Here is a 13,519-nt window from a genome sequence, read left to right as displayed (position 1 = left end):
GGTGGAGAAGGAGTGTCTCGCAGCTTCGGCAACCGTATAGACTACATAACGCTCCTGACAGCTCGGACAGTACGTGTGACCATGTTCCGTATCAACATGCTTCATTCTGCATTCTTCCTGACTCTTGTGCGTGGAAGACACCGTGAATGGATCAGAGTGATAAGACTTACATACTGATATTGATTCCCAGGTCAATCTTCTTTCAACAATTGTTCTTGTATCAGGACAACGGGCCACAAATAGGGGAATGACTCCTGCCTTGACGTCACACACAATCCATGAATATTGAGCTTTAGTGTGCCTGCTTGTACTGTATAATAATAGGTACCTGTGTTTGCAGGGTATTGCTCTTGCATATCTAACTATTGACTCCTTCAGTTTATGAGTGTTCACGAGAAGGTTCACGAGAAGGTCTCACGAGAAGGTTCACGAGAAGGTTCACGAGAAGGCTCACGAGAAGGTTCACGAGAAGGTTCACGAGAAGGCTCACGAGAAGGTTCACGAGAAGGTTCACGAGAAGGTTCACAAGAAGGCCCACGAAAGGTTCACGAGGTCCACGAGAAGGTTCACGAGAAGGTTCACGAGAAGGCTCACGAGAAGGTTCACGAGAAGGTTCACGAGAAGGTTCACGAGAAGGTTCACGAGAAGGTTCACATTGGCTAGTATCATCCAACATGGATGATACAGAGACCATAGAGATGAACTAGTTATACGAGAGACAAAGAAACCGTGGGCTAGGTAGAACCCTTTCTTAACTGCATAACTTCCTACATATTTTCAAGACACACAACAAAGTTAATTGCTAAAGAAAGTATGATTACCACATCTTGGTGCATTATTGAATTGTGACATAAAAGTTATGCCCAAAATTAGACTGTGTTAGAAACAAGCAGCAGAACTGATAAAGATTATAAGTAGGTTATAAATATAGGTTAAAAATTTAACTTCTGTTCAGCACCAAAGAGCTATACAAGATTTAGACATGGTATAGTTAATTTCAAGATTCGATCCTACAGAAGATCTTAAGATGAGCATATTGCTATTGCTATATGCCCATGTTGTATTAGCACACCGGAACATGTGTACAATGTATTGCTTGAATGTCCATTATAGAATAAGGAACGACCCAAATATATACCAGCTTTTACTATGTTAACCCAAATGGCTACAATTTATACTTCTTCTACATTCCAAAACACAATTATTATTTTACATGAAGCTATATTTTGAAACAATGTCCTAGCAAAAAGGTTAAAGAGGCTATGTAAAAACCTATAAACACAGGCATTCAGCTAGGTTACATAAACATCATCTTTAATATTGTTAAACTCATGGCCACATATATGAATAAATTCTCCCTGTCTGGAGATACCTCAAAACACTAATGTTATAACTAAATGAAATTAAATTAGTTTGCACTTAAGTTTTGCTATGAAGATATTCAGTTTTCAAGTCTACTTGTCCATAATCCCAGCAGCAACCAACGTTCTGTCATCTTCAAACATTCCAAGAATAATGTCTTTCAGTGGCATTTAGAAGTTGTACATTGATGTTCAAGATATTTTATGGATTAAACTTCTTTTAATTTACAATTTTAATTTAAATTAAAAAGAGGTTTAATCCATAAAAAATATCGTGGATTCCAAGAATATACAGTTAGATACCTCATTGGATATCATGTATTATTACTCGCCCGTGGAAGATACTGCAGCGTAATAGTTTTACTGCAATATTATCATAATGGTTGACAGTTATGATGTCATCATGCTAATACCTCTGTCACAATGGTATAAGACCTTGCTTGACTCACGGAAAGATGAGAGTCATCACACTTGTAGGCAGTTTCTATCAAGTTATGTTGGAGAGTAATAAACAGAATACTAAACTCGCTTCCGTGAAATTCCATTTTTCTAAAACTCGTGAAAGATTTAGTATCAAGCTCGCTTTCACTCATTTGATATCAAATCATTAACTCGTTTGATAAAAATGGTATTACACGGAAGGTCATTTAGTATCCTCTATAAATCTATGAATCTAATGTTTTTAGGTCTCATTAAAACAGTGACAAATGTAATGTCTATAGACAAAACATTTGATCAAATAATTTCAAGACCCTTCAGGATACATCCTTCGCCACCTTGAAGGAATCCTTTCAAAGTAAAGTCTACAAATAGGTAAATTGAGAGCAACTGTTATCTTAAGGTTTATAGTTACAAGTTACCCTTTTGTTACCCTTCACTAAATCTGACAGTGTGTAGAGGTTTCACATGTTTTGTATGTATTTATTAAGGATAAATTTGATACCGTTAAAGCATAAAGAGAAGCATCAGTCTTTGCTTACATTCCACAAACTTTGTTTGGTTGCCCAGTTCATTTTCATTTCATTTATTTATTAAATCAAGATGAATACGAGACTCTCAATTATATCAGAATAAATTAAACAGGACAAAATGGTGTGAAAACAGTCATATCTACCTTTAGAGGTTGTCCAGTCACACAGATAATGTTTCAACATGGAACTTCAATCTGAGTGAGTGAGTGAGGTTAGTTTTACGCTGCTTTTAGCAATATTCCAGCAATATCACGGCGGGGGACACCAGAAATGGACTTAACACATTGTGCCCATGTGGGGAATCGAACCCGGGTCTTCGGCGTGACGAGCGAACGCCTTAACCACTAGGCTACCCCACCCACTTCAATCTGATAGTTATTGGACAGCCCTGGCATAAGTCTCACATGTTATTGTACCTATGTGATCAGCTGAAAAGTATTGAAACTGCACTTACTCATAAAGAATTTATTTCTGGTCAGTACAAATCTGAATATAGGACAATTCAAATCAATTATGATGTTCTTTAACACAAAGTATTCACAGTTTTATTCAAACTTACTGGAACTTCAGTCTAACATAATGTATGGAATAATAATTGTGAAACATCAAATTTCATTCTCTAAAATGACGATAAATAGTACCCAAGGGATTTTTGTTTCTACTTCTACAATACAATGGTTCTGAAAACTGGGTTCTCTTGGGTCCACCAAGGATATTAAAACACATAAAACATGGCCAAACAGCCCAAACTGTAACAGTTTTGGACAAGTAATGTCTTAAGTTACAAATCTACACCACTACAAAACGTGGAATTATTCAACATAACTATACATCAAAAAGAAGATTTGTATTCTTCAGTGCATCAAATTCTTAGTTCATAAAAGCAAACTGGGAAGTTGAGTATACTTGACTGTAAGATTAATATGACATCCGCAAAACTCATTCTAATGGATTACTTGATGTAAACATGACAAAATATATACAAGAAGTAAACACAAGAATATTAAGTCTTCAAGAACTCTATCTTAAATTCCTAAATGATGAAGAGCCCAATAAACTTACCTGAAGCTGGACAACTGTATATATTCCCTTAATCAAAGTGGTCTCTTGGACACAGCTCCGTAGAATTATGTGAATACCTGTGTGAGTGTTTCCTTGACCAGGAGATACATCAATAAGTCCATCCAAGACCCTCAGTACTAGCCGGCCATGTTGCATGACTGATCACTTAGCTAAGTATTTCTGGCTACAACTACGGCAGAGAATACAGTCCCACAATGCATCACGCATACACACATATATATATCGACTTGTACAATGGCGCTGGCAATCAAAATTGTATTTTAATTTGTATGGCAAAGGAATTATTTCTGAAGTAAATTCATAAAGTCCAGCTCAGTGGGCTGGTTTGTTGTCTCGAAACGTTAATGTACCTGCCTGTATGACTGGGAGAGTTTCTCTTCATCAGCAACTTCCCAGGTGATCAATATTTGTGTGCATGTACCTGTTATTGGTTGGCATAGAGACGAGTCCTTGGACTGCGTGGTACTCAGTGTTTGTCACTACCTCCAAAGGCTAGGACATTACAGCAGATGGATCAATTCCAACTGAATGCCAGCCATACCGAAAGTTGAAAATGGTTAATCATTGTGACCAGGTCATTTGGAAAGGTGACAGACTGCCAGCATTGACAGGCAGGGAGGACATGGTTTTAGTTGAGGACATCATACAGAAGTTGTCAGCGACAGCATTCAGTGTTTACTTCCAGGTCACGTATTGCACACAATTGTGATGGGTTTGGAATCAAAGTGGACATATATTGGATGAGTTTTCAGATGCATGGTCATTAGAGACCAGAGGAGGAATAATGAGTGAGTGAGTGAGTTTAGTTTTACGTTGCATGTTCCATCAATATCATGGTCGGGGACACTTGAAATGGGATTCACACATTATACCCATGGGGAATCAAACCAGGGTCTTGAGCATGACAAGTGAACACTTTAACCACTAGGCTACCCCACCACCCACAGGGAGGAATAAAGATATGAATTTTGTTTGTTTGTTGTTTAAAACCACACTCAGAAATATTACAGCTATTTTACACCTATCTGAATATGCCGGTGTGGATTTGAGATTTTAGTGATTGATACCATGAACATTAATCTATACAACAGGGATTTGATCATCAACAAATCAGAAAGAACCACATGATCTGTTAGTTACCTCTTACGACAAGCATGGGCTGCTGAGGACTATGTCTTACCTGGTTCCTCTGGTGTGTGAAAGGAGGGATGAAGGCCCTTGTGATGAAGGAATTTAAGGATGGAGAGAGGAGAGAAAAACATAGAAAATGTTTGTCGGAAGATATGAAGGGCCAACGGGGAGTGAGTGAGTGAATATTGTTTGACGCTGCAGTCAGCAATATTCCATTTACAGTGAGTGAGTGAGTGAGTGAGTGAGGTTTAACACCGCTTTTAGCAATATTTCAGCAATATCATAGGGGGACACCAGAAATGGGCTTCGCACATTGTACCCATGTGGGGAATTGAATACAGGTTTTTGGTGTGATGAGAGAACGTTTATCTACGAGGCTACCCTACCGCACCATTCACAGGAGGTTCAACCCTTTGGTAAAACTCACAAGCAGATGTATGGTATAGTCTATCTCATTGTCCCAGAATCACATGACTGTCTCCTCCACCATGCCCTTCCTGCTATACAAAAGCCCTAAACGAAGCACGTCCCGATTTTACTCACCTTCAGGAATCTCCTGAGGTGTTAGTTGGTTCTACAAGTGTTTCATATTTTCAGGGCATTAGTGCTGAGGACTGAGTACAAGGTGAGGGAGGAAATAGGAAGAGCTTGTTATATGTTACTGACAGCAAAGCGGACAATGAGGCGGTAATGAAGGAAACAAAATGACAATTAGGTCAGGGGGGATAAAGGAAGAGCCTACACAATGACTGACAACAATGATGAAGTTGATGAAGAGGATTATTAAGGATAAGATTGGGAAAGATGCGGGGACATATATGGGGCATACAGTAAGAATACAGGGGGCATGGAAAAGAGAAGGAATAAAAATAAGTTCAGAGCAGAGAAAATGTATTAAACAAATCCCATTGACACTGCGATGACATTAGCAGGGAAGATGTTCTGAAAGAAGTACTGAGATGAGGTCAAGGAAGATATAGAGGGAACATGAATGCGGCCACAAAGATGAGGTTGATAAAGAAAATGAATGGACATTAGGTCATTGGAGTGAAGGGCAGAACTATTACCAATCGATCAAGGACACTTGACAAGTCTGCAATCTAGTGCCATAAAGTGATCCATCTTTCCCACACAACATGATTATTGCTCCACAACAGTGTATTGTTTACCTAAAACCAGTGCTTGGAGGTTGGCTGGTTTTTGTTTAAAGTTACGCACAGCAATATTCCAGCTATAAGGCATCAGTCTGTAAATAATCAAGTCTGCACCAGACATCCAGTGATCAACAGCATGAGCATCGATCTACACAATTGGGATGTGATGACATGTCAACCAAGTCAGCGAGCTGGAGCATGGGTGCCTAAAGACCCTGGGGCGGTATTCATAAAGAAACTAAGATTTTTCCTAAGTCCAAACTTAAGTTTTTAAAACTGACTTAGCTAAGTCTGAGACTTAAGATGCTATTCATAAAGCTACTAAGTCAGAAACTTAGCTAAGTTTCCAAAGACAAACTAAGTTTTTTTCGTAGTGCATACCCGCGTGATCACTAGGGTGAATCCGAGTTATTTTTAGACTTCCGGCGGAACTCTTTTATAAAAAGGTGTGAAAATGGCTTTCGTTGGGATCTCCCTTTTGCTATTTACGGCAGACGACATTTGAGATACATGGTAATACATTGTGAAAAATATGTCTGAGTCTGAGATAAAGAAGAGAAAACCTAATTGGACTAAAGACGAGGTCCTGCTTTTGACAGAACTCGTGAAAACAAACTGCAGAGTGTTGGAAGGGAAGTTTAGTCCGGCGTGACGTCGGCTAAGCGGCAAGAGGCGTGGCAGGTAATGTAAACATTGGGTCCGACTGTCAAGGTGTAGTCAAGAATACAGAAATGTCTTAGACTACGTGCCACACATAGTTTTTATTTGTTTTGAATAAGTACGATTTTCTGTTCTCTTTTCTGAATTACATTGGTACGCCTATGAAACAGCCCAAAATGCATCAAACACTGGAAAAATGTAGTAGGTGTAGGTGATGATTAGCCGAGGTCACCTGACGAAGGAAAGGAACATGTATGAACGAAAAAGTTTTTTTAAGCGAACATGACCTCATACAAATAAATAGTTTGATGAGGCTACAGCATGTAGTGTCAGGAATATTTGTAAAATTTCCTGTGTTTTGTTTACTAACAATGGAAAATTTAAAAAAATAGGAAATCCTACTTTATAAATCATTTTTTTTAGGAAATTCTAGTTTATAAATATATGACTAAATATGAAAGCTTTGAGTGATATCTATTAAAGGTATTATCATCATAAGTGTAATCAACTTTAGAACAATTGATTTCAAGAATACATGGAAAATTAAAAAAATAGGAAATCCTACTTTATAAATAAATTTTTTTAGGAAATTCTAGTTTATAAATATATGACTAAATATGAAAGCTTTGAGTGATATCTATTAAAGGTATTATCATCATAAGTGTAATCAACTTTAGAACAATTGATTTCAAGAACAGGCCTACCAAAGAAAACTTTCCCACTGTGCAGAAAAACGCAGAAAAGCCCACACTAATCGTGGAAATAGCAACATAAACATAATTCCTCGCTACTGAAACAGTGAAAACGGCAACTTTAAATCGCTAACACTGCATCATCAAACGAGGAGCCCGCAACTTACATTTTGCGCATACGCACATGGAAGAGGAAGTCTCGACTGCATGTTGACATTTTCCAGCTTGGACAAAAGTTACATTCCTTTTTAAGTATTTCTGTTGTGTTATTTGGCATATATCATCATGATACTTGTGTGCACACTTGTTTAGTTTACTTTCCATTCGTATGAAACAATTTGACAGCAATTATTTCGACATATTTAATACTTTTTTTACGCGAGGCGATTCAGGGTTGCTCGGAAATTGGAAAGAAGCCCGGATCGTAATGCGCATGCGCAGTAGAAGTCAAAGTTCGCTGATAACTATGAAAACTATGAAAATGTTGCAGTTTCATAGTTTTTCGTTGCAGTTTTTACTGTTTCAGTAGCGAGGTAATGTGTTTATGTTGCTATTTCCACGATTAATGTGGGCTTTTCTGCGTTTTTCTGCACAGTGGGAAAGTTTTCTTTGGTAGGCTTGAAGAATACATGGAAAATTTAAAAAAATAGGAAATCCTACTTTATAAATAATTTTTTTTAGGAAATTCTAGTTTATAAATATATGACTAAATATGAAAGCTTTGAGTGATATCTATTAAAGGTATTATCATCATAAGTGTAATCAACTTTAGAACAATTGATTTCAAGAATACATGGAAAATTAAAAAAATAGGAAATCCTACTTTTTATAAAAAAAATTAGGAAATCCTATTTTATAAAAATATCCTTTCTCCCAAATGCTCTGCCTCTTATTTGTCCACAATTATAATACATATAGTTGATTTCTAACAAGGCCACCGGCGACAACGTCAATTATCCTGTCTTAAGCTATCGAAAGCGATCTGTGTATTGATGCTGTGGTAGTGATGCCGGTTTACAAATTCATTTTCATTTACTGTTGGGTCTTGAATCTGAACATGCGCGTCGATCACCCCCACAACTCCGGGAAAGTTTGCAACCTGTTAAAAGTTGGTCTGGTGACGCCTGATGTCACGAAGTTGGTAGTGGGAAGCGAACGAACTTTTTGACAATCCTGTCAGATGACAAACTTTGTATGCAGTCATTCACAGCTCTGGAAATGGTTGGCTGGCTGACACCTTGATCGTCCCCATTGCACAATTGAAATTTTCCGCTGGCAAAGTACCTCAATGTGATGAGCGTCTTTTGTGAGGCATCCAGTCGCGTGGTTACAGGTGGTTGTGGGCTCAACGTCTGGCTATTAGACTGGCGGCGAATCTAATGCCATTCCCATCTAGGCGGTATCGCCCGAATTAATTCTTCATCGCTGTATTCAACGAGACTTTGTCTTCTTTGGTGAAATGAACGACGCCTCAGCGCTACGGCAGCCATATTGTTTACTGACTTAAGTCAAACACCTTCCAGTTAAGCCTACCCCTGCCCAGTCTTAAGATTTAAGTCGGAAATCGCCAAAACTTAAGCCTAAGTTGCTTTATGAATATGACTTGAGTAAAATCTGAAAACTTAAGTCAGAAAAAGTGAAAAACTTAGTTTTTCCAAAAACTTAAGTCATATTTCAGACTTAAGTTCTTTTATGAATACCGCCCCTGGTCTTCATGCGTTCATTATTTGGAGAGAAGAGTCTGGAGTAAACATAGAAAGTTAATTCCAAAACTAAGCAGTCTTGATTCCATGTAAAACAGATTCCATTGTCTCAGCATAAAAGGCAAATTAGCGATAAAAACTATATGAACTGATCATTGAAAATCATAGACAACACCAGGTGTTTGCAGAAAGGTAAGAAATCCAGGATGGATGGGACTGTTTTGGTAACATATGGTACTACTATAGATTAGGTATTGTTCGTATGAATATAGTTGTTTATCAACAATGAAAGCAACAAAACCCACATTCATAAGAAACCTCTGCTACAATCAGAGTCGATTCTTCTGTTGTGACTATATCATGAGCATATATTTGTTTCAAACAAATCGAATCTGGACCAGACAATCCAGTGATTGTCACCATGTGATGCGATGACAGAGCATGTGTTTATGAAATACTATGAAATAGTGATGACACAAGGTGTTCGCGAAAAGGTGAGCGTATCCTGCCCAATATTGTCTGTAAAAGTACTTTAGTTATCTGAACTCTCAGGTGTACGTCATAAATGATCTCGGAGACAGGATACATACCAGACATAATTTCAGTGATTGCCTCTTCCCCCAGAGAGGCCCATTAAACGGGATTACAATAATGATAAAATATGTTCCAGAATTATTGATAGACACTAAAACATATCACTTTCTCAGTGTTGGCAGCAATCTGGTTCCATGGCGAAAACAGAAACATGATCAACCTTCTTTTCGTTCTCTATTCAATGATACAAAGGTCTCGCGTGGGACAACACAATTCACTTACTCTGTCGTTTAATCATTATTTTAGCTGAGTCATTGTTTGTCTTATTTCCAATCCGTCATCAATGTTACTGCTGTCTTGAATCTGATCTATTGTCATGGGGTTAAGCGTTAACAATAGGATAATGTAGCGGCCCCGTGTACCATGTCCAGCATCAGTACATTTGGAAATAAATATTTCCTACTGTGACATGAAGTACATTTTGTAAAAATAATGAGAGCATTGACACCACAAAAATGATTAGCTTCCATGACAACAGGCTTGCCTGATGAAATCTTGTACTCTCCATAAAATATGATTCTCCAGATGAAGAGGAATGATAACTGATTTCTATTCCATTATCAGAATAATTTATATTTTAAGCAGTTATTATACAATGATAATATATCGCTATTGTTTCATTATAATGCATTTTTTTCATACATATGTAACATTATAATTAACATAAGGCTTAGCACTTTTGGTACACAGCTGGATACATTTTACGTATGGGACAATTTGACAAATCACTTTTAACTTCCCGCGGTACATGCCACTCACAAAACCAAAATTCTGGCAATTAATTGTCAAATATGACTTCAATGAGTCAATAACACAGGTCTCAGGGGTCCAAGGATGACAAGGCGGTAATCAGTTTATGGGAGTCACAGATTACCCTGCGGTTTAACTGAAACCGCGGTATCGTGAAGGACGTTATTGCGAGGGATGATTGTAGTATCAATTCATTATGCTGTCAACAAACGATTTCTTTCACATGATGAAGCTGGCAAAGTCATATGATCATAAATGTAGACGCTTCAACTTCATATCTGCAATTGCAAAGTTTTGTTCAACCAACCAAAACACCTAGTAACCCGTCAAAGCCCTAATGTAACAAAATATACAAACGTAAAAAATATACATAGGGTTTTTTTTATTAATGTTTCATATATTCCTTTCCTTGTCCTGCTTACAAAGGGGCTTACAGAATGGTTGTTTCAACACGGCTCACAAATTCCCAGCCTGAAGGTGTAGGTGGTTAAAGCAGCTTAGCATAGATTGGGATTGATCTGAAAAAGTAGTGCAATCTTTTCCAAAACATATTCATTTCATTACGTCTCAGTAAGTGAATGTGGCATAAACACCCAAGCATATTCCAACTACATGATTGCACTCAGTAAATAACGGGTCACACAAACCAGCGATTGATATTATGAGTATCACAACCAAAGTACAATGAAAACCAATCAACAAATTGTCAGGTGGCAGTAGAGATTGTTGTGGTTATTTTTATAGGGTTTGTGGCAGCAAATGACTGATTCTTTCCTAATTAATATATACATATATTGAGTGTTGTTGTGCCCAATCTGCACTGGAAGTGTGATTTAGAATTATCTCCCTTGGTTGTGAGCCAACATAGCAAGCTTCATCATTCAAGAAGTTTCATGATGGTTTCTATAAGGCTGACTGTACCTGGCTGAGGTTAGGTACTAGGCAGTGAGGCAGTATATTTTTATGAAATTTCACAGTACTCCAGCCAAATTGCTGAGGACACCTGAAAAGTGTTGACATTGAGGGGAATCAAACCCAGTACTCTCTTGTGACAAGTGATCCCTAAACCACGTGGATTGACTACCAACCAAAATTCTCCAAACAACTTGGGTACAATGTGTGAAGCCCATTTCTGGTGTCACCCACCATGATATTGCGGGAATATTCCTAAAAGCGGCATAAAACTAAACTCACTCATTCCAAACAACTCCACCAATAACACCACCAGGCTGTTTATGTTGTACTTCACCTACCTGTACTCACAGATTCAGGCAGATCGAAACTTTCTATTTTCATACTACTGTTTATTACAGAGTACTTCTAATATTTACTAGTCCAACAGCTGCGAGTTCATCAAGATTATGTTCAGTGAAAGTCTATGTGAGCTGAACTAGCCTTCCATGGGTACAAAGAGGCTTACAGGGCTTTTTATTATGTGCGTTGTCTGAGTGCTTAAGCATATGTCTGAGACCAGGTCGATTCTAGCTTATACACTGAACTTTGAATCAGTGCATTAATGAAGCATTAACAACGTCAATAATCCAACAGTGAGAGGCTTCTTTACGGATTGGACACAATAAATAATCATTTCATAAAGAGAAGATGAATATTCTCTGAGTAAAGTGTTCATAAAGTAATTGATTTTATTCATGAAAAAGACCTGTTTTATAGTTGATGCCATATTAAGGGAAACATTACCATTTTTTGTACCAATTAAGTAATGCAGAACAGTACATGGGTAAATGAAGGTACTGACATCTTGAAGTGAAACATTACATTTATGGTCCAGAAACAAACAGTAATTATATAAAAGGTTTGAGACGTAAGCTAATTGAAGCTAATATTACACAGCATGAGCAGCTGACAACTTTAATCAATTCTACATCACAACCTTTATCTGACTGAATAACAGTAAGTTGACTGAGAAAATCAAAATTACCTTTCCGATCTTGTAATTCAAAAAGCTGAGAATGGTTACTCAGACTTGTGTTACCATGGTTACCATATACTTGCAATAAATACTGTAAATGACGAATAGTCTGCAAAGTATAGACCATCAAAAGTCAAAATGGATGATCAGAAAAATATATGAGGTGAGGTGAAATTGGGTTTAACGTCGAGAAAAATATATGAAATGCGTTATGTCTACATGTATGTATCAAATGTACACACCTATCTTTGATATGAAATTGTAAAACTTACGCTCATAGAGAAACAAAATCAATATGTGAATAAATACATAATATTTTACTCTTGCATTGGCTATGAGGCCAACCTGAAGGGAAACCATATATATAAGGAATGAGTTGCACCATACTTGTTGTAATAGGATCATGCTTCTATAAAAAAGTGCCCTTTGGGGCGGTGGGGTAGCCTAGTGGTTAAAGTGTTCACTCGTCACACCAAAGACCCGGGTTCGATTCCCCACATGGGTACAATGACTGAAGCCCATTTCTGTGTCCCCCGCCGTGATATTGCTGGGATATTGCTAAAAGCGACATAAAACCATACTCACTCGCTCTAAAGTGCCCTTTGACCAATTCCAAGACCAAGATCTGAGTAATCATGAAGCACCCCTAATTACCTACACCATTTCGGTATTTCCTTGTGCATGAGACAAATTTATGCCTGTCAGAAAGTAGCAGGTGTATGCAGTTGTTTTTGACCATTATCAAACCACTTAATTTTCATAAATGTTTAAACTAACATCATTCAAAACAAACATATATCCCTGTTTATGGTTGTATTGGTGAACACCTCAGCATGTTTGTAAGTGGTGTGGATGCTTACCAAAGTGAATATTTCAAATATTACCTCGGTGTTGTATGGAATCCTTTTTGGAAAAAAGCACAAGTTATCAACTTTGGGAGTTCACTGTACAGTTTATGAAACATTGTCTAAATATATGTACAGTTACCTCCCTATCCAAATTCTATGGCATAAAAAAATCCAACAACCTTTAATTATATTGCATAAGATAATCTAAGTATGTACAGTAAAAATCCCTACTTTATATCCCTTCAGAACTTTCGGGTAAATGAATGTGTGATAACACATTTGGTTGATAAACAATAGGGACACATTACTGTGTATTTGGCACTGGTGGTAATCGCAATTCACTTTCTGGATTTTGAATCTGAATATCCAAATGAACGAAGTATTTTATGCAGTATATGTTCGTTTCACAAAACATCACCTGACTGGCAAGGTTTCCAGATATCTGATGTGTTCTTGAACAGCGTTCCATTGTATATTATGTTCTAGTCCATTGTATATTATGTTCTAGTCCATTGTATATTATGTTCTCTCCATTGTATATTATGTTCTAGTCTGTTGTATATTATGTTCTAGTCCGTTGTATATTATGTTCTAGTCCATTGTATATTATGTTCTAGTCCATTGTATATTATGTTCTAGTCC

At 37.4% G+C, this 13,519-nt stretch overlaps 1 protein-coding gene across 2 annotated transcripts in view; it reads right to left on the bottom strand.

Moving 5' to 3' along the window:
* LOC124268986 (sodium/potassium/calcium exchanger 1-like) overlaps positions 1–13,519 on the bottom strand; it is an 89,032-nt gene that overhangs the window by 62,437 nt on the left and 13,076 nt on the right. Inside the window, exon 1 of one of the 2 annotated variants that reach the window (XM_046704018.1) lies at positions 3,395–3,767. The exons of the other annotated variant lie outside the window; for it this stretch is intronic. The gene's annotated coding sequence lies outside the window, so the exon portion shown is untranslated. Of the gene's footprint in view, positions 1–3,394; positions 3,768–13,519 lie in introns of those variants that run through there. 2 annotated transcript variants of the gene reach the window in all.

Source organism: Haliotis rubra, unplaced genomic scaffold (genome assembly GCF_003918875.1).
Source record: "Haliotis rubra isolate DU_JTF1 unplaced genomic scaffold, ASM391887v1 Scf141, whole genome shotgun sequence".
NCBI lineage: Eukaryota > Metazoa > Mollusca > Gastropoda > Lepetellida > Haliotidae > Haliotis > Haliotis rubra.
This window is presented reverse-complemented; position numbering and strand designations above follow the sequence as displayed.